Here is a 25850-nt window from a genome sequence, read left to right on the forward strand (position 1 = left end):
GCTTTGGATAAAAGCGTCTGCTAAATTGTAATGTAATGTAATGTAATGTAATGCATAAACAGAAGCAGAGACAAAAACTCATATCAAGGATAAGAAATGGTATGGCAGTGTTGGGTCCTGTTCAACTTTGTTAGAGGTCTGTAGCCCAAACCGAGCTGGGCAGAATACTGGGGAAAGCCCTGGCTCCACCCGTACTTGGGTCTGCACCAAACAACCAAACCGCGGTCCAACAAAGATCACAGGTCTCGAACCGCTTCCAAACGAACCCTGGTTCAGTTCACTGCTGGAGGAAACATGCTTTTGTGTTGGAACTCAGCACTAGGGTACACTTTCCACTTCTTCTGGCAGCACATCAGGGACTTTCTAGTTTTTCTTATACCTGAAAAAATGAAATACACTGTTTATTTATAATTATATCAGTAAATATTTGTCCCAGTAAGTCCAGACCTTTAACAGTGATTTGTCCTCTTTACTACTGCACTGCTCTGTAATATTACAGTCCTGTAGGAGGCTCTTCTATTCCCATACTTCTGTGGAACCATGCAGTAGGAGGGGCTGATGTGACACCAGTTGACAGCTGAGTGTTTTTTGTTGTTTGCTTGTTTTTTTTTTAGTATTTTTTTATTTGCTGTTTATTTTTGCGTGTCTACATATTTAAAAAAGCTGTTGGTATGCACAGTAAACTCCAGCAACACACAAAACATTGCTAACACTGTGTTGTCCACATCTGCTTATTTTAATGTCTGACTCTTGATAGATGCTCATACTGGTTCTAAAGTATGAACTGCTTCTAATAACTGCAGATCAAAATAAAAGAAGCAATGCATCTGATTTTGGCGCACGGGCCATGGAACGTACTGCATCAGTGGCCTGATTGGTTTTGCATGAATGTAACCAGTCATAAAGCAGCAGATATCACACATGGTTTACTATTATTGCTTTCTCTATGATACACGTAGAGATTGTGCATCTATGGCAGAATCTCAAATGGATCCCTATCCCCTATGTAGTGCATAGGTCATGAAATGATGGCCTCTACCCTCAATAACTGTTAGTTTTCACTCAGGGCCTTCAGGTCTTCCTGATTTCCTGCTTTGAGTTTTGTATTATCTGCCTATGGAATATTATTGATGTTTCTTCCATCAATCTTGGATCCTTAGATCTTCCTCCAAACCTCCTTCTCTCATTATATGTTCTGCGTAAAGGTTGAACAAGCATGGGGATAGTGGGCAGTCTTGTCTGACTCATTTGCCAATGTGGAACCAGTCTGTTTGTCCATTTTCTGTCAATGGTGAAGTAATTTCTGTATTAGTGCTGGGTTCTCTTTACTGTTTTAGTCTTTGCCAAACCTGAAGTTCAAACTGGTATGAGCACTTTCATGTTTGTGTTATACACATTTGTAAATATATATTTATAATACTTTTAAATATTTGCCTGTTTTTTCATCACAAACACAAAAACACAGACAAAGCATTCATGTTTTACGTCCTAAATACTTCACAAAGTTTCAATAGAGGCTGAAAGTAGAGTTTCTCTTGTTTCTCAACTTGTGAAGATGTTTTCACACCTCAGTCAGGACTGAACTAGACCAGGGTGGAGAAAACACTTCCGTCTGTTTGTCAAAAACACCTCGGTCACTCCTTAAAGAGGCCAATGTGAAGAAGCCTCTCTTATGTCCCTCACCTCAGGCTGGGCTGTTGGGGCAAAAAAAACCCTATAAAAGTCACTGTAGACTCACTCAGCTGTTATTGTGTCTGAAGCTACAGTTCAACAGGGCTCATCTGGGATACAAAACTGCACAATAACTCAACACGAGAGTCAAGTACAAACAGATCTGCAAACGTCTAACCAGGTAAGCTTCCTTTATTAGGTTTGGGAAAGATAGACTAAAAGAATACAAAGATCAGTGGAGCATTAGGCTCTAAAGCAGTGATCACCAACCCTCCTCTGGAGTCTTCTCCTCTCCTCTTCCTCCACTTTCTAGCAGAGTTTCGTTCCATCCTGCATCTGACATATTGACACTAATGCATCTGACTCGGTCATTCATTGACATCTGAAGAAGTTAATCATTTGGCAGATGTTGGAACCAGACTCTGCATGTTGATGGAACTCTTGGAAAAGGGTTGGTGACCATTGGGAATTTGATCTACAGCCAATACATATTCTACACAAAAATACAGAGCATCTTACAGTGGCAGGTAAGCACAGTGGTTATAAGACTTTTCATCGAGTTGGTAGAATTTGTGTTTGACAACACAAGGTCTTATAGCCAAAGGAAGAAGAAGTAAAGCTTGGAGGTTTGATTTCCAAGCAGCACTGCCTCGCGGGAGTAAAAGCACTCACCTATTAATCTTAATTGCTCTGGATTAGAGAACCTGCTAAATACCTGAAAATCCATGTAAGTTGTCTTATATTTTGAAGCTTTGAATTTAACTGCTGTATATTTCATGGTTAGACGACTACACAAGGACCTGTTTCCAACAAAGTAGTTTAGAGTTTCTGAAAGGCTGTGCGCAGTTTGTTACTGTTTAATTAAGTCTGTTTTTTGGTTTGGCCTTTATGAGTCGACTGCTAAAATGTCCCAGCGCCCATCAGCTCCCTGAACATTGTCTTATATTAATAGGCTTCAGCCTCTATAAACAGCAAACATTACACTGGAGTCTTTAAACTATATAAAATCACTAATATCTGAATAGCATTAGTAACAACAGCAACTTATCCAGTGTCGATTTTCTTACTTATTATAGAACTTTTAGCTTAGTTGACAGTTAAAAAGCTAAGCAGCCTCTCACACAGTTATAGACGAGAGAGAGAGAGAGAGAGAGAGAGAGAGAGAGAGAGAGAGACAGAGAGAGAGAGAGAGAGAGAGAGAGAGAGAGAGAGAGAGAGAGGGAGATGAACTGGCAGGATAAATGATGATGTAATGTCATCTGTAAGGTGAGATTGAGGGGTAAGTGTATTTTTTTGTCAAACTCCAGATCTTATTATTACTGTACACTACTTTATAAACTCTGTGGTGGGGGGTGGGGTTGCCCAGATGTCTCTAATGTCTCCTTATTCATGTGAGGTGATGTCTGTTTTGTGTTCAGTGAAACAAAAGAGTTTTTTAGACTAGATTCTCGTATCACAGCCATATACAGTTATTTACCTCCAGAACTGACAAAACTGTTTTATAGGGGTAAAGTGCAGGTTACAGGTTGACAGCTTAAGTAGCTAACTGATAGACAAGTGTAGGTTTTCTATCTCTCTCTCTCTCTCTCTCTCTCTCTCTCTCTCTCTCTCTCTCTCTCTCTTTCTCTCTTTCTCTTTCAGGATGAAGCTTTCTGTTCTCCTACCGTTCCTCTCAGCTCTGGCTCTCAGCTCTGGATCACGCTGTACGGGAAGCAGTAACAACAATGGCTACATCAACTTCAAAACGAAGCACATTCTGAAAGAGACATTCAATTTGAAATCAGACGAAGCGTGGAAATCATACCTAGAACGTACAAAATTCAGAAATGAAATGCTCTGTGGAAGAAACACCCCAAACAACTTACAAACTTTCTTTGAGAAAGATAGCACACCTGACATTGAAAAAATCTGTAATGGTGCAGGCTTTGAATTAGAAGGCGGTGAAGGCGACCTGTGCACCAGTAATCGCAAGATCACTGTTCATATGGTCAAAAGCACCACAGAGAACGGTGTGTGCAAAGTAGAGCGTATTACGTCTGATCAAATGTATGTGATTGTTGGCTGTGGAAATGTTGACAACAGATGTCTGCCTGTACACTTTCATGGTCAGAAAGAAAACAAACCAAAGAAAACTACTCAACTCTGTAAACCATAGCTCAGCTCCCTGGTTCCAGCCTCACACTCCAGACGTTCTCTGTATTACTGAAATAGGAACAACACCCTCATTCTGCTTGAGTGTTGGGTTTAGATTTTTTTGTCTTCAATTCTGTCAAACTTGTTTGTTTTGGCTTTCTAATTTTGTGTGTACTCTTCATGCACGTGCTGTTTTACAATATCAATGCTGCAGTGTTCATCTCTAGTCTTCTTATTTACACCTTTCTCCAGTGTTGGATAAATGTCTCTGACTAAATTCACATGTAAATCAGTGTTATCTATCTATCTATCTATCTATCTATCTATCTATCTATCTATCTATCTATCTATCTATAAATCTATCTATCTATCTATCTATCTATCTATCTATCTATCTATCTATCTATCTGTACACACACACAAACACACACACACACCATCTTTGACCAGCAGATGGCAGCTGTTTTTTTTTCTTTATCCTTGGGATGGATGGAAAAAATACGTACATATACATTATATTTCCAAAAGTATTCACTCACCCATTCAAATCATTGAATTCAGGTGTTTCAGTCACTTCCATGGCCACAGGTGTATAAAACCAGACTGCTTCTACAAACATTAGTGAAAGAATGGGTCGCTCTCAGGAGCGCAGTGAATTCCAGCGTGGTACTCTGATCATTTCCATGGCCGAGCAGCTGCATTGAATCCTTACATCACCAAGCGCAATGCAAAGCGTTGAATGCAGTGGTGTAAAGCGCCGCCACTGGACTCTAGAGCAGTGGACACGTGTTCTCTGGAGTGATGAATCATACTGGCAATCCGATGGACGAGTCTGGGTTTGGCGGTTGCCAGGAGACGGTACTTGTCTGACTGCATTGTGCCAAGTGTACAGTTTGGTGGAGGGGGGATTATGGTGCAGGGTTGTTTGTCAGGACTTGGGCTCGGCCCCTTAGTTCCAGTGAAAGAAGCTTTTAATGATTCAGCACCAAGAGATTTTGCACAATTTTATGCTCACAACTTTGTGGGAACAGTTTGGGGACGGCCCCTTCCTGTTCCAACATGACTGCGCACCAGTGCACAAAGCAGGTCCATAAAGACATGGATGAGCCAGTGTGGTGTGGAAGAACTTTACCGGCCTGACCTCAACCCATTAGAACACCTTTGGGATGAACGGGGACTGTGAGCCAGGCCTTCTTGCCCAACATCATTGTCTGACCTCATAAATGAGCTTCTGGAAGTATCGTCAAAAATTCAGATAAACAGTCTTAAACCTGAGGAAAACCTTCCCAGAAGAGTTATAACTGCAAAGGGTGGGCCGACATCATATTAAACCCTATGGATTAATAATGGGATGTCACTCAAGTTCGTATGCGTGTGAAGGTAGACGACAAATATTGTTGGCAATATAGTGTATATGTAACAGAATAATAAATAACTTTATTTTAAGTAGACTTATTTTAGTAGAATTCGCCAAAATTTGTTCTAAAAAAAGGAAATACAACAGAATATATGGTTCTACGAGTAAACAGCGACACACGCTGGTTGGAGGGAGTATTGCGTATCTTATAAAGCAGCCCCCTACCGTATCCAGTTCAGTTCGGTTCTGCCACTGAAGGGATGTGGTAGGTTCAGACGTCTTCTCCTCTCTGTTGAAGTACTATGAGTTTTACTGTTGTACTTTCAGGAAAAGAATTGGTGCGTTGAATTAACACAGTATGTACATTTTAGTTTTTGTTAATGTTGCTCTGTTGCATCGTAGAAGAAAGTCGCTAAGCCCGAATTGTAACCGGTTTTCAGTCACAGCTAGTTATGCTAGCTCTGTACACCATGTGGTCCGAATGCTATAGCGAACTGATGCAATTTCTTTGGTGCCTCATAGCTGTGAGATTGGAGAAGTACGATACTGACTAGCTGCTGAATTCCCTCTGACTATACTCAAACAGGCTCCAGCAGATGAACTCCAGTAAAAGCTCAGAACCAACTTGTCGTGACGTGATTTACTGAAGGACCTGCAACCAGGGGGTTACAAGGGGTTCGTGTCCCGAAGGTTACAAGGGGGCCACGAATCAGGAAGTTACATATATATACACGTTATATATAATATATAATATATATATACATATACATACACACACACACACACATATATATATTCATTGGTTGCTGAAAATGTAATTAGTCTTTCAAAAGACCCAACCCTTTACTTTCAGCTTACTTCTTTAGTTGATGGAGTAAAGTGCTTAGATTAGTTGTCTCCTAGGAGTAAATAAGGAGGAGCAAATGTGCTGAGAAAAGAAAAACAATTTAGTTCAATCTCAATTAGGTCAATGTTATTTATATAAAGCCCAGGGGGTAAAAATCAGTCCATAATCTGTCAATAAATGGTAGAATAATAAATAATCAACAAATGACAAAACAAAAGCCTTTAGCTTCAATGACTCTCTTTGTAAATCACTGTTCTCCGAGGTTAAGTGTGTAATATGGAAATTTGTTTGGACATGGGAGATTAGATTCACCAGTGATGGCATTTATCTAGAGTCCTATAAACATTCCAGCCATTTGTTTTGGATAGCGGGAAACCCCTTACTATATAAAGTTTTACAAAGTATCAGCTCATATATTTTCAATAAAACTTAAAAAGGGAACATACAAAATAAACCGGAGAGTATCAGGATTTATTAAGGAAAATATTCAGAACACTTCTTTCTTTTATTGTTTTGAAAAAAACTTGTATATAATATAGTTTTTACATTCATGAGGTGGGTTTTATTTTATTTCTTGACTTTCTTGGACAGGTTGATCCAATTGAACATCATTATTTGTTAAGAGCTCTGGAGTGTTTTGGGCTTTTTCAGAATTCAGTATCTAGGATAAATGTAGTGGTATGTTTCTAAGATTTGGCCCAACTCCAAGCTTTCAGGGGTCAAGTGATGCCATATCACTCCTTTATAGATCCTTTTATCTCCTGAAGTAACACTGGCTGCTTAGTGGTGTATCTATCTTTGGCATAATTCTCTTATTTAAATCCAAAGGTTAATATAATAAGGTTAACTTTATATTTTTCTCTTTAATTCTGCCTCATTTTATTTTTCAGCGTATTTAAAAAACATTGAGTGTATCAGCAAATCGGATTTAAAGATTTCCAAAAGGCTTTACATGAAGTTTTGTAATGCTGTTGTATTCATGTATTCATATTGTACTCATAATACATGGTGTTATCCGTCTTTTCATCAGACAGATGTATAAAAACTTCTACAAGGTTCTGAATTGAAACAGAGTTATTCTTACACACTGTAAAGGAGTCACTGTAAAACTTCTACATACGAGAAAATATATGTTAATGAATTGGTTACAAGTGTTAAATAAAACTTACTTCATCTGTTATAAGCTTCAATTGTCCAGGCTGAATCTAAAACAGCCAACTAATATTAACGTGAGTTGCTATTAGCTCTGACGCACTGCTAGAATCTCATAGGGAGGCCTGCAGACTTCAGCATTATCATGGGCTGCTCCAGTTATGCTCCAAACGGAAGGCCTAGCTTTAACCTTCATGCTTTGCTACCTGTTGGCACTTCATGTTTCTGGTTATTGCCCAAAGATTAATCATATTATTTAGATTTGGTTGTTGCATTTATGTACTTTAGCATCCTGCTACTGGTTGGCGCTACTTCCTGGAGACTCTGGAGGCATGGCGATGCAGATGACTATGCTCAAAGGCTCATGATATGCACGTGCCCTCTGACAAGAGGACTTATCGTGTTGGTTTATGTTGTCTTTCAGTTACGTGTGTGTGTTACTTGTGTTGTGCTGTGCCAGGTTGTGGGTTATATGTTTTGGGTTGGCCACTGTCCGTGTGAAGCATGTGGCTAGTGGTGACCTCCAGGGGCGTCGCCTGGGGTGGGCTTCCGGGGCTTCAGCCCCGAATGATTATCCAGTAGCCCCGAACCTTTTCGCTCAGCTGTACTATTAATGAGGAGGCCAATGCTGCTGTGAGAATAGGAAATCTCTTTACGCCAATCATAGTGCCGCTTCAAGGATAAAGTTCCGCCTTTCAGGAGAAACAGCCAATCAGCTTGCTGGTTTTTCGGGCGCGGAGGAGAGCCCACCCCAACCCCCACCCGCACCCCCGTGGGGGAGCGCACATGTGCTCTAGCCATTTTTGGCAGCAGGTTGCAGGAAGCTGACGGTGAAAGAAAATGGATATACGGCGTTTTTTCAAGGAGAAAGGTAACGGTAGTTAACTATGTAAACTGTGATGACATTGTTTGTGGATCTGATAGCTGGTTAAAAACACACGTCTCCGAATCAAAACACACAGATCAAACCCACTGTGTGCTTAATAAAATGCAGCTTGTCACTAGTCAGCTTCGGAATTAGTTAGCTAACCTATCTAGCTAGTTAACCTAGATAGCTTAGGTAGTGAAGGTTTGAGAAAAAAAAACATATATAGCTAGTTATGTTATAGCTAGTTATAGTTAGTATGTTCAACATGCCCTGATAAGCTAATAACTATTTCATTTTCAAATTGTGTTCAATAATTTGGGATTGTAGGACTGTAAGCTATAATGAATGAAAATCCATTTAGCTAACTAGCAGTTAAGTAGTTAGCTAGAAGGTGGACGTTGTGGATAGCCAGAATTTAGTACAATACTTTATGATGGTAGTTTAAAGCAGTTTCTTAACCCTGGTCACTGCCCTAAAATTGTGTGTTTTCCACTGGAGCCAACTGATCAGCTAATAAACATGTCCTTTAGTAAAAGCTCACTATCTTTAGGTCACCAACAGTCATTCTGCAGAATTTGTGCACCCTTTGTTAAATTTTAAATCTGTTGAATAAAAAAATATAACTCCATATTAGTGTTAAACATTATATATCAGGGTACGTATTGTAAAAAAAAAAAAAAAAAAAAATATATATATATATATATATATATATATATATATATATATATCTGCCCCGGATCTTTACATACCCAGGCAACGCCCCTGGTGACCTCCCCATTTTCTCAGTACTGTGTGTTTTTTCTGCTGATGTGTGAAATAGAGAGCACTTTTTGCAGCAGAAAACAGCCACCCCTGTTTTTCCGTCTCTGTGCTGATATCACAGGCTTTGGGACATGTATGAAGTAACCTGCTGCTTCAGGGATTTTTTGTTGAAGACTTTTTCACTCTTCTGAAACTGCTTAAGGTGACTTTACTTACTTCAATGTGAATAATTCCTCAATCAGTGTAACAACATTTGTACTGAAGTACATTTTTATCTACATCACAGCTCTGATCACCTGGCAGTTAAGAACAAGAATATATATGTGTATGTATTGTATTCACTGGCCACTTTATTAGGTATGTGCCGTTCAGATGCTTGTTAACACTAAAAGCTAATCAGCCAATCACACGGCTGCAACTCAATGCATTTAGGCATGTAGAGGTGGTCAAGACAACTTACTGAAGTGCTGACCGAGCATCAGAACGGGGAAGAAAGGGGTTTTAAGGGACTTTGAACGTGGCGTGGTTGTTGGTGCCAGACGGGCTGGTCTGAGTATTTCAGAAACTGCTGATCTAGTGGGATTTTCACACACAACCAAAAGAGGAAATATCCACTGAGCGGCAGTTGGTGTGAGAGGTCAGAGGAGAATGGGCAGTCTGGTTCCAGATAATAGAAAGGCAACAGGAACTCAAATAGCCAACCAAAATCTCTGAGGAACATTTCCAACACCTTGTTGAAAGGGGGTCCAACCTTTTACTAGCAAGTTGTACCTAATACAGTGGCCAATGTGTGTGTGTGTGTGTGTGTGTGTGTGTGTGTGTGTGTGTATGTGTATGTATGTATGTATGTATGTATGTATGTATGTATGTATATATATATATATATATATATATATATATATATATATATATATACACATATACACTCCTCTCCTAAATATATCGCTGCTGTCGGAACCTCATATCTCCAAAATTGTAACTTTACAGGAGAAGGAAAAAACATATGTTACTTTCAATGGGAGTCAATGGAACCAGACTTTATTCCAAGTAATTTTTGGCTATTTATTTTGATCCATCCAACATGAAATTTACACACAGCATAAAAGCCAACGTGCATTTTCCAATTATGTCAAAATCTAAAAATCAACAAAAATTGAGTTTTTGTTCTGACAACAGCTATATATATATAAATAATGTAATCAGTCTATCAAACGACTCAAACGGCAGTCAGCTTACTTCTTTAGTTGATGGGTTTAGATTAGTTGTCTCCTAGGAGTAAATCACACAATTCCTGCAGATTTTTCCAGTGCACTCTCATATTGTGAATCTCCTGTTCTCCCACATTCCAAAGGTGTCCTGTGGGATCTGGTGACTGGGAAGGCCGCTGAGCACTGAACTCATTGTCATGTTCATAAAAAAAGTTTAAGACCAGTTGTGCTTTGTGACATGTTGCATTATCATGCTGTCTGTAGCCATTAGACGATGAGAACTCGTAGCCAAGAAGTGCTGCACATGACCTATTGACATATTTCCTTATATATGAACATATCAAAGAGTGAAGGCTAATAAAACACGTTTAAGTGATCTTTATTTCACTTTTTATGGTGCAGAATGGTAGTTTTGATTCAGAACTTCATCCTTTAATTCAGAAAATACAAGACATGTTATGGATGCACTTTTTGGTACCCTAAACTCTACAGAACATGTCAAACTCTACAGAACATGTGAAAACCCAGATTCGGCCCTATTGGTACAGCACACTAGTATTATTTGCTTTATTTTAAGCAGAAATGCTCTTGGTCTTTGGATCTGTGTTCAAATGATTGATATGGAGAACAGCTCAGGCAGTTTGCAGTTACGTCCATGTAGGAACCCAATAATAAGCCTGAGTAAGGGGAAAAGAAGGTGAAATGAAGGAATAGCTGACTCTGGCTACTCCAATTACAGCTAATGTGCCGGGTTCAGGATGTGCTAGCCCACCACAGGTGATTGGTCAGAATCACAAGTCCAAGTATAAACTTGATCCATTTTTTTGATGGGTTTGCCACTACCACACAACTTCAATAAGGGAACTTCTGGACTCTAACGTACAATAAACACGGGGGTGTGGTTTCCTACACAGCAATAGAAAACATATACAATAATAAACATTAATGAGTTAACATGAAATACAACAATATAGGTGTCATTACTCAGTTAAACCAATAGATGGCTCTCAAACCTCATACAGCACCATGAGATAGAATAACAGACCAGGCAATTGCAAATATACAGAAACACAAAGATTCTCAGCACACCTTACATAAACCAATAGCATATCGGGGCAGTTCTCCTTACTATATGGACTGCTGTTATTCTCAAGATTCAGCAAGTTAATCGGGCGACAAGTTAATCTCCTCCTCCCGATTAAAACAGGGTCATTTTGCTGTTGTTTTGTGATTTACACCAGTCAGGCATAACATTATGACCACCTCCTTGTTTCTATGCTCATTGTCCATTTTATCAGCTCCACCTACTTTATAGGTGCACTTTGTAGTTCTACAGTTACAGACTGTGGTCCATTCGTTTCGCACTGTCCACTCCCTGTCCCCTCTATTAGATGCACCTGCGTTGTTGGTCCACCTTGTAGATGTAAAGCCAGAGACGACAGCTCATCTCTTGCTGTACAGTATGAGCTAATCATCCTCTAGTCCTTCATCAGTGGTCACAGGACGCCGCCCACAGGACACTGGCAGCTGGATATTTTATGGTTGATGGACTGTTCTCAGTCCAGCAGTGACACTGAGGTGTTTGAAATCTCCAGCAGCACTGCTGTGTCTGATCCCCTCAGACCAGAACAACACACACTAACCCACCACCACCACGTCAGCGTTACTGCAGTGCTGAAAATGATCCACCACCCAAATAGTACCTGCTCTGTGAGGGTCCATGGGGGTCCTGACCACTGAAGAACAGGGTAACAAAGTATCAGAGAAACAGATGGACTACAGTCTGTAACTGTAGAACTACAAAGTGCACCTACACTCACCGGCCACTTTATTAGGTACAATGACTTGTTAACACACATAGCTAATCAGCCAATCACACGGCTGCAACTCAGTGCATTTAGGCGTGTAGAGGTGGTCAAGACAACTTACTGAAGTGCAGACCGAGCATCAGAACGGGGAAGAAAGGGGATGTAAGTGGCTTTGAACGTGGCGTGGCTGTTGGTGCCAGACAGGCTGGTCTGAGTATTTCAGAAACTGCTGATCTGCTGGGATTTTCACGCAGTAGTGAAGTTCTTTAGCTCAGCTCATCCATCTGCTGTACCTAAGCTTGGCACTTGGGTCCTGTGTCCCTAAAACCTGTGGTGGCTCACCTGGTTGGCCCTGCAATATAACTCAGACAGCCTGGGTTCACATCCTCAGTGGGGTGATTTACTATTACATTAACATAGATTTTTCAAAAGATTCCTCTTCCTCATAACTCTGACAAAGAAGATTAACTTTGAGAAAAAAACAGAGGGAGGAAGCAACTGGCCGTACATCTGCAAGTTCTGCAAGGGCATGAAGCTGGAGTCAACCTGGCTCCATGCACAGAAAACATACACAAAAGCATGCATGCTAACTACTGGCTACTAGTTTCATAGTGCAATCACCATTTGTCAAGTTCAAACCATTCACTCATAATGTATCTGCAGGATGAGGAGAGATTGGTTGACTGTAGAAGCAGAGAAGACTTGTGCTGGAGCTCTGGCAGCTTACAAGCCATTAAACACAGCTCTGATGAAGTGGGACATGCAGAGGTAGGAAAGGTGGTGGGAGGTTAGAGAGGAGGGAGGTGGAGTTGTAGATGTAGTCCTCCTCCTACGCTTTAAGAAACCCATAACTCTGTTTTGTACATTTGGTCAACGCTTCACTGCCTATAGCAGAGGCACCTTCTTCAGTGTTAATGATTATCACCAACCAAACAAGACACAAACATTTTTTGTGGATTAATATTTTTAATGCTACAGCATAAAGAAAAAGAACAGATGATGAAGCAAATCTTCCACCAGTTTCTTGAGTGAAGAATGTTTTCTCAAGCCTTTACAAACATCTTGAGTACAGACATTCAGTAGCTGCTTTCTCTGCCCCACATCTTAAAACATTCACAGGACCAAACATGTAATATCACAAATACAATCTAGAAAACTTTAATTTGACTTTTTTAAGAAGTTCTACTTTCTTAAAAGACTATAATTATAATTTACTCACGAATTCAGTAAAGATTTTTATCCAACACTGTGGCGTATTGAGAAAGAGGCACTGCGCTGGTGTAAATAAGAAGACTAAAGAAAACACTCTGCAGCATTTGTACTGTAAAGCAGCACATGCATGAAGAATACACTCAAAATGACTCAGTCTAGACCCCACACTCAAGCAGAATGAGTGTTTCTATTTCAGAAGCGCAGAGAAGGTTTTGCGTGCCTGTGTAGAATGAATGAGGCGAGTTATGGTTGACAGACTGGAGCATTGTTGTTTGGAGCCGTGCAGGTCTGATTTTCAAAGTGCACAGGCAGACACTGGTTGATAACCTTGTCACAGGCCACAATCACATACAGAGTATCATGTGTAATTTTCTTTATTATGCACTTACTATCCTTTTTTTCGCTTATGATCATATGAACAGGAAACCTCTGCTTACTGACGCACAGGTTGCCTTTGCCTCCGTTTTGTTCAAAACCTTGACCGTTACAGATCTTTTTAACTTCAGACTCGCTAGAGCTTTCAAAGAAAGTCTGCAGTAGTACTCTTCCACAGAGCGTTTTATTGCTGAATTTTGTATGTTCTAGGTATGATTTCCATGCTTCCTTTGAATTAAAATCGAATGTCTCTTTCAGAATGTGCTTCGTTTCGAAGTTGCTGTAGCCATTGTTGTTACCGCTCCCCGTACAGCGTGATCCAGAGCTGAGAGCCAGAGCTGAGAGGAACAGCAGAACAGAAAGCTTCATCCTGAAAGAGACAAGGTGTGTCGGTGTCGGCATCAATGCTTACTCATTAGTTGATGTCAGGAATATGATTTGCATGTGCAAAATACAGATATTGAATATCAAGTAAGAAATGAACTGTCACTTTTTTATATTCATATGTGTAAGTTGAAAAATAGAATTCTAAGGTAAAACCACTTGCAATAAAATCAATTTGAACATCAGAATTCGATTTCAATAGTCAGAAAGATCATTACAATCTCAACTTGTCAAGTCACTCTTGGATTCCCCAAACATGAAATTAGAAGAAAAGGCTGCTTTAACTTCAGTTAATCTAAAATTCTCTCTGTTCTCCTCCAGCAGCAAAACAAATAGATCAAAACAAGTCATATACACACACATTATATACATATATAGTAAGTAAGTCTAACTTTTACAAATGTAATAAAAACTTTACCTGGTCAGAAGTTTGCAGTGCTGTGAGTGGGAGCGTCTCACGCTGGAGTATTGTGCAGTCCTAAATGGATGGTCTCGCGTCCAAGAAGAGTCCTGAACCAGTACAATCTGAATGACTCGACTCCACACTTTTATAGGGTTCTCTGTCCAATCAGCGCTGCCAGAGGCGTGGAAGAGAGAGAGATAAGAAAACGGGTGAACAGGTGAACCACTCTTGTTCCTCTGACTGATGGAGAATGTGTTGCTTCTATATAGAACCTTTTTTGAAAATGGCACCAAAAACGGTTCTGCTACTTTACAATACGAGGTCCGCATCCAGAAGTGTGTTTATAGTCATAGCTTTTACTTGGATTTAAGGCTGCAAGGATCGCTGCAACACTGTGTATCATGTCAAATGAGCCGTTGGGTTACCACATTCTTTTTTTTTTTTTTCAAAACTCAGTGTGGAGACTGTGGTTTACAAACTTTAAGGCTATACAAACTAAATTCAGGCTGTGAGAGTCAAAGCAGCACTTTCAAAAGGAGACCGTATGCCCTCTATCCCTGTTCTAATTTACACCCATAAAAGAACGACTATGAACTTTTGTCTTTTGTAGTACGACTACTCAAATTTCATATGTAGTACTCTTCAGTTTGCCCTTCATATTGGATTTCAGTCTGCCCCTGGTGTGGTGTGGTCAGTCATTACTGTTATCAACACTTGGACATAAACAGGTCAAGTTAATGCCCCAAGACTGAGCTCACATACAAATGTGACATTTCATGTTTTTACAAGCAAAATCACACTTACTGCCCAGATAGTTTCCGACAGTCAAATTAAATTAACACTTAATACTTGGTTACATGTCCATTGCTTGCAATACTTGCATCAAGCTGGTGACCCACTGACATCACCAAACTGTTGGGTTCTTCTTCTGTGATGCTTTTCCAGGTTTTTACTGCAGCTTCTTTAAGTTGTTGTTTCGGGGAGTTTTCCCATCAGTCTCCTCTTCAGGTGGTGATGTGCATACTTGATTGGGTTGGAGTCTGGTCATTGACTCTAGGATTGGGATTCGTTCACCTCTGCCCTGGGGAGGTTGTTGCTGACTTCACTGACTGTTGTTTTTGAGTTTTTCTTTACAGCTCTCACAGTGTTTCTTTCATCAACTGCTGTTTTCCTTGGCCAACCTGCGTGATATCTGGTTATTATTACGCCAGTGATTTCTTCTTTTTCAGGTCATTCCAAATTGTTGTCTAGGCTATGATTAATGCTTGTGCAGTGGCTGTTGTTGATTTTCTCTCTTTTCTAAGCTTCAAAATGAGTTATGTACTATGTTCAGTAAAGTATAAATTATTTAAAAATACAGTCTATCTAAAGAGGGAAAAGGGAGGCTATGACTCTCCAAAAATGAAAAATGCTAAAAAAAAAACCTGCTAATAAGGGAATGTGTATGTAGTGTGGGGCAGCGAGTGGATATAAAAATACATGGATAAAAAGTTATATTGTAGTGTGTTTGAAGTTTTCTGCATGCTTATTCTGGGATATTGTTCTCCAACAGTTAATCTTTGGGTTTATTCTGACCAAGAATACTATTGCGACAGCAGGAATGCATTTTTTAGCTATGCTTATGCATTAAAACAAGAACTTCTGAGTAAGTGGGAGCTTGGAAGCAAGAGCAGGCAGAGGTGAGGTGAGTGTAGAACTAGCTGTTAGCCTAAAACCCTGCTTATTGTAGAGCATGGCTGTGGCTGACTACAGCCCTTTAATAATGTACAACCACTTGTAAATGAGTTGTGTGTCTTCTTTCTTACTGGTAAACACTATTTAGATAAAGAAGTTACATAGCACCTCCCTCAAAGGTCAGATGGCCCAGCAACCTACAAAGACTAATCTCAGTCTCGGCCAGCAGTAGCTCAACACTCAGGTGTTGAGTAATTAGATAAAGGTTGATGAATTTGCTCGTTAAAAAAAAGGAAACATTAAGTTATTTAAATATTTTTTTGTATATTTATTTGCAACTTTATATTAACTTTGACATTTTCATACAAATCAACATCAATATTAATGAATGCTGTATGTGTCCTGTTAATACATGTATAGATAATCGAGGTGACTTCATTCCAGTCTCACCAGGTGGCAGCAATGACTCACTTTACTCTCCCCCACTAAACCTGCCACACGTGCTGGACTTTGAATATTCAGTGTATTATTTCTTTATTATGATATATTTGTATTATCTAAACTCACTTTCACTCAATTCCCTCTGCTTGCTGATTCTTCATGACAGATGAAAACTATTAAAGCACAGCCCTCAGCTCAGAAACAAATCTGAACACAGTGTCATTAGTGAGATCCAATCAACAAGGATGTTGCCCCTCAGGCGCATCTTAAAGATGTCAGCAAGTCGCTCTCAGGCAGGCCCAGTGAGTTAAAGATTGCTAAATGGTCACTTGTCTTCCAGTTATGGAAAGACCCAGTTCCAACTCTGGCAACTCCTGTACCACAGCTGCCCCCGTCTGGTGGGATAGGTTGAACATGGGCATAAAATTTTCACAGGCTCAGCCATGAATTTGTGTGGGGCCGACCCAACCTACTCTGCACACTACTCACTGCAGTCCATCTGCCTGTTTTAGTACAGCTGCCCTGCTCTACCCTCATTAACTCGACCCCATCATTTCCCCTTTTATTAAAACTACAACAGCGTCTTAGGATCCGTTCTGTTATTTTATTCGCAGAAGTGAATGTTATTAGATGAGTCCTCAGAGGGTCAAGGAATGAAGTCAACATAACTTCAGTAGCAGAACTTATCCACAGTCATTGTAATCAGACACACTTCCCTTTACAGACCAGAAAACAATGGCAGACAAGCTGTTTATAAGCCATAGCAATAGAACACTTTAAAATACTTAAATGGCCCATATCTCATTTTTCTTGTATTTTATTTCCCCCCTAAGGTCCACTTATAACATTATCACTCACAAAGCATAATCATGCATCTCACACCATTCTCTTACAGACTGACCACAGACCAGGTCATAACATATTAAAGTAAACACAACTTCATTTACGCTGGTATTATTATCTTATAATAACTAATGTTCTATCTTCTTAATTTACTTCTAAGTGCATCAGTAGTGGTTGAAGTTAACCACAAAGTGTAGTTTATCTTGATGATCTGAGGGCTTGTGAAGATGTTTTCACACCTCAAACAGGAATGAAGTAGATCAGAGTTGAGATACAGCACTTCGGTCAGCTCTGTCAGGTGAAGTTAATCCAAAGCGTGGTTTATCTTGTTCATCAGAAGAATTGTGAAGATATTTTCCCACACTGCCATCTAAAATAGGCCAGATAATGGTTGAGATATTTCCATTCTCTCTCTTTCTCTCTCTCTCTCTCTCTGATGGTGCTAAAAAAGAAGAAAGTCGGTGATGACTCACTCAGCTGTAACTGGCTTACATTGTTTCAGCGTCTCAGAAAGGTGCAGCTCCGACTACACAGTGGACTGTGCATGTCAGAGCAAAAGAAAAAAGAATGAATAAGCCATGAAGTCAAAGGAATTGTTCAAAGAACTTTGACACAATGTTGCTGGTCTGGAGAGGAGTATGAATAAAAGAGTACAACTTTCATCACTATTAGAATTAGTTGCCCAGCCAAACTGAGCAAATTGGCCAGAAGTGCTTGAGTTGAAGAGGTGGCCAAGGACACAAGGTAACTCTGACGGAACTACAGAGGTCATGTATAGAGATGGAAAAACCTGCCAAAAGGGCAGCCCCCTTTACAGCATTCTTCAGTAAAAGACACATGATAGCTGCTTGGAAAAAATGGGCATAAAGGACTGATAGTCCATGTCAAACAAGAATCTATAGTCTGATGAAACCAAGATTGAACTCTTTGTCTGAATGGCAGGCAATACATTTGAACAAAACCAGGCGATGCACATAACCCTGACAGTTTCATCTCTAAAGTGAAGCATGGTGGTGGCAGAATCATGTTCTTGAGATCATTTTCAAAAGCAGTGTCTGGGAGGCTTGTTAGAGTATAAAGTCACACACTGGCTCAGTAAAACATGAAAGCAAAGAGCAGGATGAGTAGAAAAAACCCAACTGAAATCACAGTTTTCACCATGTATATGACATCCCAAAAAAAGGCCGACACCCATCCACACACCAGTCATGGTCCAGCTAAAGAATATTTGGTTTGTTAGTAGAACTCAGGGGCAGCACGGTGGCGTGGTGGGTAGCGCTGTCGCCTCACAGCAAGGAGGGCCTGGGTTTGATTCCCCAGCCGGGTGACCAGGATCCTCTCTGTGTGGAGTCTGCATGTTCTCCCCGTGTCTGTGTGGGTTTCCTCCGGGTTCTCTGGTTTCCTCCCACAGTCCAAAGACATGCAGTCAGGCCAATTGGACAAGCTAAATTGCCCCTGGGTGTGAGTGACTGTCTGTGTCTGCCCTGCAATGGACTGGCGACCTGTCCAGGGTGTATCCTGCCTTTCGCCCGAAGACTGCTGGGATAGGCTCCAGCATCCCCCCCGCAACCCTGACGGAGAAGCGGCTTAGAAAATGGATGGATGGATAATAGAACTCACATAAACAGATTATTTGTTCCGTGGCTACTTTTTAATGAAGCCACACTATCTAGAGTAGATCGAAAAGTATCCGCTAAGAACCTGGTCATAATATCTAACTTGGTAGGATTAAATGGACAGCTGATTGTTGTGGTAGTGTGTGGGCCCCTTTATAATTTGGGTGAAACTTATGGCGTCTGACAGATATAAATGCCTTACTTGGTGCGTCTTGAGGATTTTCAGTGTGAATATTTAAATCTCTGACTATTGTTATTCTACTTGACAATGTTAAAATTGATTGAAAAACAGAGAAATGGCTATTTGAGTATTTAAAATGTATGGGTGATCAAAAAAGTGTTTTTTGACAAAAAGTGATGTGTTTTAGAGCACAGTACATACAAAACAAAATGTACAACCCGTCCACATACAATAGTTTCTATGCTGATGCTCTGTGGCAAGCATAAATACGTTGAGCTCAATTTTGGATCAAGCTGGCAAAGGAAAATTTATAAGCGACTTTGATGGAGGGTTTATTCCTGGGCAGACGGCAGCAGCTTCAGTCCCAAAAACTGCTCAACCAGCTACTGTTTCAGTTGGAACAGTGACTAAAGGGATCTTTGCCTTTAGATCTATGTGAAAGACATCACTACGCTGTCAAAAGTGCACAATGGCTGTGATACTCATGTATTAGTGTGATATGTAATAGCCAGGCTGTCAGTGCATGATGTGATCAGACAACAAGAACATTTACATGTGAGTACATTTGATAGCTTAGTGGTGCAAAACCATCAGGACTGGTCTACAGAGATGTGGAAAAAAGTGACGTGGTCAGATGAGTCATTCTTCATCATGTTCAGCTCATGAGAGTGAGAGCATGTGTAGCATAAACCAAGAGAACGGAACAGGCCTCAATGACCCCCCGACACACTGATGTGCCTGAGGTATATCATATGCTATGGCCTTCTCACTCACCAGTTCTCAACCTAGTAGAACGCCTTTGGTAGATTATGAACCGACATCATCAAAACACCAACTGAGGAATATCTTTCTGAATAACATGGTTCTCTCTCTCCAGTGCAGTTCCATAAACTTGTACAATCTATGCCAAGGTGCATTGAAGCTGTTCTGGCAGCTTATGATGGCCCTGCACCTCACTAAAACACTTTACGTTGGGCTTTCCTTTTTTCCCTTTAGTTACTGGTCTTTTCTTTAATTATTCACTCTTCTATTTTCTGACTATACAGTTGAATGCAAAATATTGGGCACCCCTTTTCAAATTACATGTTTATTGTTAACACATCCTCTACATAAAAATGCTGAATTTAACACACTGAATTTAATACAGATAGCCTCAACTATGTCACACACACTGCTAGCCCTGGTTAAGACAGCTTAACCAACCCATTAACACATGCATATGTACATGCACAATCTATACTGTACAGACATAAGGCACTTTGTTTGCAATTATATATCTATCTATCACACTTCAGTCAGGGCTGAAGGAGGCTCGAGTAAAGGGGCCTCTCTTATCTCTTCATCTCTCTCTCTCTCTCTCTCTGTCTCTCTCTCTCTCTCTCTCTCTCTCTCTCGCGCGCTCTCTCTCGCGCTCTCTCTCTCGCGCTCTCTCGCGCTCTCTCTCTCTCGCGCTCTCTCTCTGTCTCTCTCTCTCTCTCTCTCCCTCTCCCCACACTGAGCTGTTACTGAGTTGGAAACATTCAGCAGGGCTCTTCCTCAAATGAGCACAACTGCACAGTAATTGAGCAAGAGACTCCCTCATTCACATCACTGCAAACATCTTACCAGGTAAACGTCATTTATTAGATTTCTGAAAGAGAAAAAAGGAGAGAATAACACAGGACAGGACAGAATAATACAGAACTAACTTACAGAACTGTAGGGCTGCTTCTTAGTTGGGATTGACCGATTTGTTTTTTTCAGGGCCAATACCGACTATTAGTTAGCAAGGACACTGATAACCAATATTTGGGGCTGAATACTTCTGGAGGCTTATCGGCATAGTTTTCATCCACTGAAGCATGTTAAAAGCATGTTCAAGATCCGATGGAACCAGTGCAGGTACGTCTCACAGCATGTCTTCTACCACACAAAGAAACCTCACTCTCATTAAACACACGATGTTTTGTGTAGGGATTGAGCTGCATGTACAAGTCACGCTTGTCTGGCTACAGTGAGTGAAATGATATTACGGAGCGCATTGTGCTTTTTACTAACGCTGTTGTCGAACCTCAACATGTTCTCACTTTTCCTCTCACTGTGAAGCAAAGGCAGGCGCACAAACACCAAAAAACATGTTGGATTGGATTTACTCGACACATGGTCTACATTTCAACCAATACAGTAGGGCTATGGGCAGAACAAAGACAGAATACAAAAGTGCTGGTTGGTTGTACCAAAGATTATAAGAAATGACAAATGATCACTGCTTTCCTAATTCACTGAAATAGTGATGGTTACAAACTACAGCTGTTTAGGTTTGCTCATAGAGTACATGCACTGCAGAAAAAAAGCGTTTGTACTGCTGCTGTAATTGAACTTGATATTTAGACCTGCAGTTAGAGGCATTTTCTGGGTCACTGCCTCGGATACTGTCTGATAGAGGCTGCTATGTAACGTGAACATGGCTTTTATTGTCTGAATATTGTGAAATTGAATTGGAAATGAATGGGAAAAGAGCAGTTTGGATGTTTGCTGGGTTTGTTAAATGTGTGCTCATATGTCTGGTATAAAACAGTGGAATTACTCTCAGTAAAGTGGATTTGACGAGTTAAATCTTTGATATTTCGTGCGCTGTTTGGATCACTTAAGTGCTTTTGATGAGCTGATGTCTGAGAAACACATGCCATATCATTTTCAGTTATTTTACTGTTTAAAAGATACTTTTCTACAGTATTTCATCTTTTGTTGATCATACCATCTCCGCTTGACGATTTACGAACGCCAGTTATCTGAACCGCTGGCACGGTACCATAAATCAACCCTAATTGTTGCAAATCCATATTGCTGTTACTTGTCTCAGAAAACCTTTGTTTTTTCATATTATACACATTGTGGCTTGTTAAAAATGGATGTGATACATACGAACTGTTGAAGATGTACGATAGGTCAGTCGATTTATTATACTGTGATCCACAAAACAGCAGTTTGTTCAAGGCACTCAGGCATGTTCTCCATTTACTCCCATTTCACTTAATGCAGAGCCTCTGGTCTCCCTGCTCACACCCCGTTATGCTTTTTAGACCAAAGATTGCTGTGTCCCACTGGGGGGGGTGGGGGGTCTTTGTCAACAACAAAGACGTTAGGAGCTGATTGCTCACCAGTATACATTTACAATGGAGTCCTGAGACCACCATTCAAAATGCCTCAGTTTTTATCAAATTTAATGTAATTTTTTCATTAAAAATGTTTACTTCCGTATTAGAATTTCTCAGTATTTCACTTTAACGACTGTGCGCTTGATCTGGCTTGAACTCCACAAGTTTGACCAAAGGCCTCTGATGAGCAGATCAAATCCATATGGGAGTCATCTGCAGACAAGCTTTAATGGAAGAGATGTGAGGAAAAAAATAGTGACCCAGAAATAGTGCAGGAGCTTGAATATTTCGGCGTCATTTTACTCATCTTGACTTCTCCTTGTTTTAAATTTTCAAAGTCCTATGTTTCCTTGTTTATTTCCTGGTTTAAATCCCAGATTTTCACCGATGTGGTCACAGACTTTCAGACCCCACTGTACAATTGTATTTTTTAAATTTTATATATACACCTGTCTCTCTATCTATTGCCTCTCTGATTATGTCTATTTATGCTCCTCTCCCCATCTGTTTCAGGATGAGGCTTTCTCTCCTTCTAATGTTCCTCTTGGCTCTGGCTTGCAGCTATGACCTGCCCTGTAGAGGAAATTATAGTGATGATTCCTACAACGAATTCTCTGCAAAGCACATTCTACCAAAAGGATTTAAGAACTCAGAAGACAACTGGATTAAGCTCCTGCAAAAACAAATGCAATACCTAAATAAAGAAAGGCTCTGTGGAAGAGTACCTTTGCAGACTTTCTTTAGGAAAGCTGATGAAAATGCAGTTAAAAACATCTGTAACGGTCAAGGCTTTAAATATAGTGATGGAAATCTGTGCATCAGTCAGGAGAGATTCAATCTTTTCATAGTTGAAAGCAAGAGAATTAAAAGTGGTTGCAAAATAAAGAAAATTAGTGAAACTAACAACGACAACCGTTTGCATGTGATTGTTGGCTGTGGGAGGGTTGAAAACACATGTCTGCCTGTACACTTCCATACTCAGACCAAAGAGGAACCACACAACAGGATTGTATGCCGTTACCCATAAATCATTCATTCTGCACTTACACAAAAACCCTTTTTGTTCCTTTACTCGTCTTCTTTACGCCACAGACGTGCCTCTTCTTTCATGCTTTTCACTGCTGGATAAAAGTCTCTGCTAAATCAAATAAGGTCAATTATATTCTAAGAAGAACATCGCACATTAAAGAATGAGGATTCAGATGTTCACTGCTTTTATTATCAAACGTCTTTATAAAATATGATGGTTTAAAGTTATGATGTAGAGAATTTAACGACTGCCGAATGTCTGTACTATAAATAAACACATGAGAACATTTTGTACTATATATGTATTATGTTGTCATTTCTTTCATAGGACTTGATCACTAAAGTTATTTCAAATTAAAATAATTCTTATCATTTTATCATTAGGTTTTATTGTTTTTACAAGTTTTCTATTGTAGCTATTATTTTCCTAATCCCCCTTGACACTCATCTACACTAATAATGAGGATTCTCTTCAATGTAACTCAAGCTAAAACAAAAAACTTGAACAAATGGCAAGATGAGACTATCATCAGACATACCACAGCTGTGTAGGACATTTGAATGATCAGATGACAGAACAAAGGATTTGGTAAAACTCTCAAAGTCATTATGTTACCAGTGCAAACTTTCCCCTCGCTGTTTCTTTCAAATTTCTATGGGCTGATCAAATACAAAAAGGTTTCTCTCAGCCACAGAGTATAAAAATATTTTATAGAAAGACTTGCTTCCTTGTAGGGAAGTTTACCACAGCATGAATAAAATAAAAATCTAGACGTGTATGAAAAAACACCCATCTATAATTTGTGATGCAATATACCTCAAAAACTAAAAAGAGAAGACCACACATTGAATTTCAAAAATAAATTAGATTATCCAATTAAAAAAAAGTGTTTTGAGGATTACAGGACCACAAAGAAACTTAATTAAAAGAATGGAAAAATTAAGGAAAACAAGCTGAGCAGCTCAATTCAGTCGAGAGAGAGAGAGAGAGAGAGAGAGAGAGAGACAGAGAGAGAGAGAGAGACAGAGAGAGAGAGACAGAGAGAGAGAGAGAGAGAGAGAGACAGAGAGAGAGAGAGACAGAGAGAGAGAGACAGAGAGAGAGACAGAGAGAGAGACAGAGAGAGAGAGACAGAGAGAGAGAGAGAGAGAGAGAGAGAAAGCAGTTATAGCTTTATGCAAATTATATGCAAAATAGGCAGCCTACATATAAAAATTTCTGAATCGTCATTAGAGATCAGAGCTATGATGATGCAGCTGGTTCAGAAACAAAACTGAGCACAAGATGTCAGCAAATCACTTTTAGTCATGTCCAAGGCATTGAAGGTTGCCAAATGGACATACAGTGGTATGCAAAAGTTTGGGTACCCCTGATAATTTTCATGATTTGCCTTTATAAATCATTGATTGTTTGGATCAGCAATGTCAGTTAAATATATCATATAGCCGACGAACACAGTGATATTTGAGAAGCGAAATGAAGTTTATAGGGTTCACAGAAAGTTTGCAATAATTATTTAAACAAAACTAGGCAGGTGCATACGTTTGGGCGCCCTTGTTGTTTTATTGATTTGAATATATTTAGCACAAATTACTGGAACACAAAATTTGTTTTGTAAGCTCAGTGACCCTTGACCTACATACCCAGGTGAATCCAATTATGGGAAAGGGTTAAGGTGGCCAGTTCTTTTCAAAACAAACTTTTGTTTATACTCACAAATTTGTCAAGAGTGAGTGCAGAGTAAAGTTTACAGACAGTTTAAGAGGAATTACCCAGCCCTGTTTTGTCAGGAAGGACTTGCACATAACATACAAAGTCATGACTGAGAACAGGACAAATAAAGAGCCACCCTTAAGCAGAGCCCAACACAGGCGTGTTCAGTCGTCTCTGATTATCCAGAAGTGGCTCTCTGCCTCCCTCTAGTGTTGCAATGGGGTCTTACCACAGGCTGGGTGACAGTGATCCCTGCCTGTGGCAGACCAAGAGTGACCCCTCACTGGGCTGGATCACGGTCTACAAGGGCTCTGGACACAATAATCTTCTGAGGCCCCTCACCCTGACAATCAGACAGTGAGTGTAAGGCAGATTGTTGTTCAATTAAGCTGCAATTTGAATCAGTTTTAAGCAGTTGCACATCATTTTAGGGCAGTTCTGTTAGTGCCAAGCTAACAGTGATTCATTCCAAGTTAATGCTTTATACATATCTAGTGTAAGCACTGATGTTTGAGGCTTGTGAGATATGTATGTAACATATTCTTTACTTGATATACTGCAGTTTTTCACTGAAATCACACTGAATAATACTGGAGCCACCAATCTTATTTACTTATGTTGAATCAGAAAATTGCTCACAAGATATAAACTACTCTTTTCAAAATGCAACATTTCTTATTTTTACTGTATTTATGTGTATTTACATTTATTCTAATGATAAATTTTACTGGCAAACACTTTTCAGATAAATGGGTTTAAACTATGACTTTACTTTAAACTTCTGCACATATTTCATAAGTGACGTGTCTAAAAGCCGCATGTATTCTCGTATAAACATGTGGTAAATGTGGGATCACAGATCATCCATCATCAACAACTAAATAACACCTACAAATTAGCATCTCACGGGAAAAATGACAGCTTTCTATTTCAGAAACATCACACCCACAACCCCAGTAACCTCCAGCAGGTTAATACCAATGACATAAAGCACATTTCATCCCACACCAGTTTAAGAGATGAGACTCTGACTTT

The 25850-nt window shown here is 39.9% G+C and overlaps 2 long non-coding RNA genes across 4 annotated transcripts; both read left to right on the plus strand.

The window, feature by feature from the left end:
- Positions 1-1669: 1669 nt before the first annotated feature.
- Positions 1670-4024, plus strand: LOC119262293. The gene is made up of 2 exons (XR_005129527.1): positions 1670-1852; positions 3313-4024. It is a non-coding gene; the product is annotated as an uncharacterized LOC119262293 (long non-coding RNA).
- A 3932-nt stretch (positions 4025-7956) lies between these two features.
- LOC108414580 lies at positions 7957-23398 on the plus strand. 3 transcript variants are annotated; one of them, XR_005129487.1, is made up of 4 exons: positions 7968-8031; positions 13652-13777; positions 20679-20816; positions 22586-23398. It is a non-coding gene; the product is annotated as an uncharacterized LOC108414580 (long non-coding RNA). The 3 variants fall into 3 exon arrangements; XR_005129488.1 differs by lacking the exon at positions 13652-13777 and having other exon boundaries at positions 7957-8031; XR_001856880.2 differs by lacking the exons at positions 7968-8031; positions 13652-13777 and adding an exon at positions 20465-20543.
- The last annotated feature ends 2452 nt before the right edge of the window (positions 23399-25850 follow it).

The sequence above is a fragment of the Pygocentrus nattereri genome, chromosome 23, assembly GCF_015220715.1.
Source record: "Pygocentrus nattereri isolate fPygNat1 chromosome 23, fPygNat1.pri, whole genome shotgun sequence".
Lineage (NCBI taxonomy): Eukaryota > Metazoa > Chordata > Actinopteri > Characiformes > Serrasalmidae > Pygocentrus > Pygocentrus nattereri.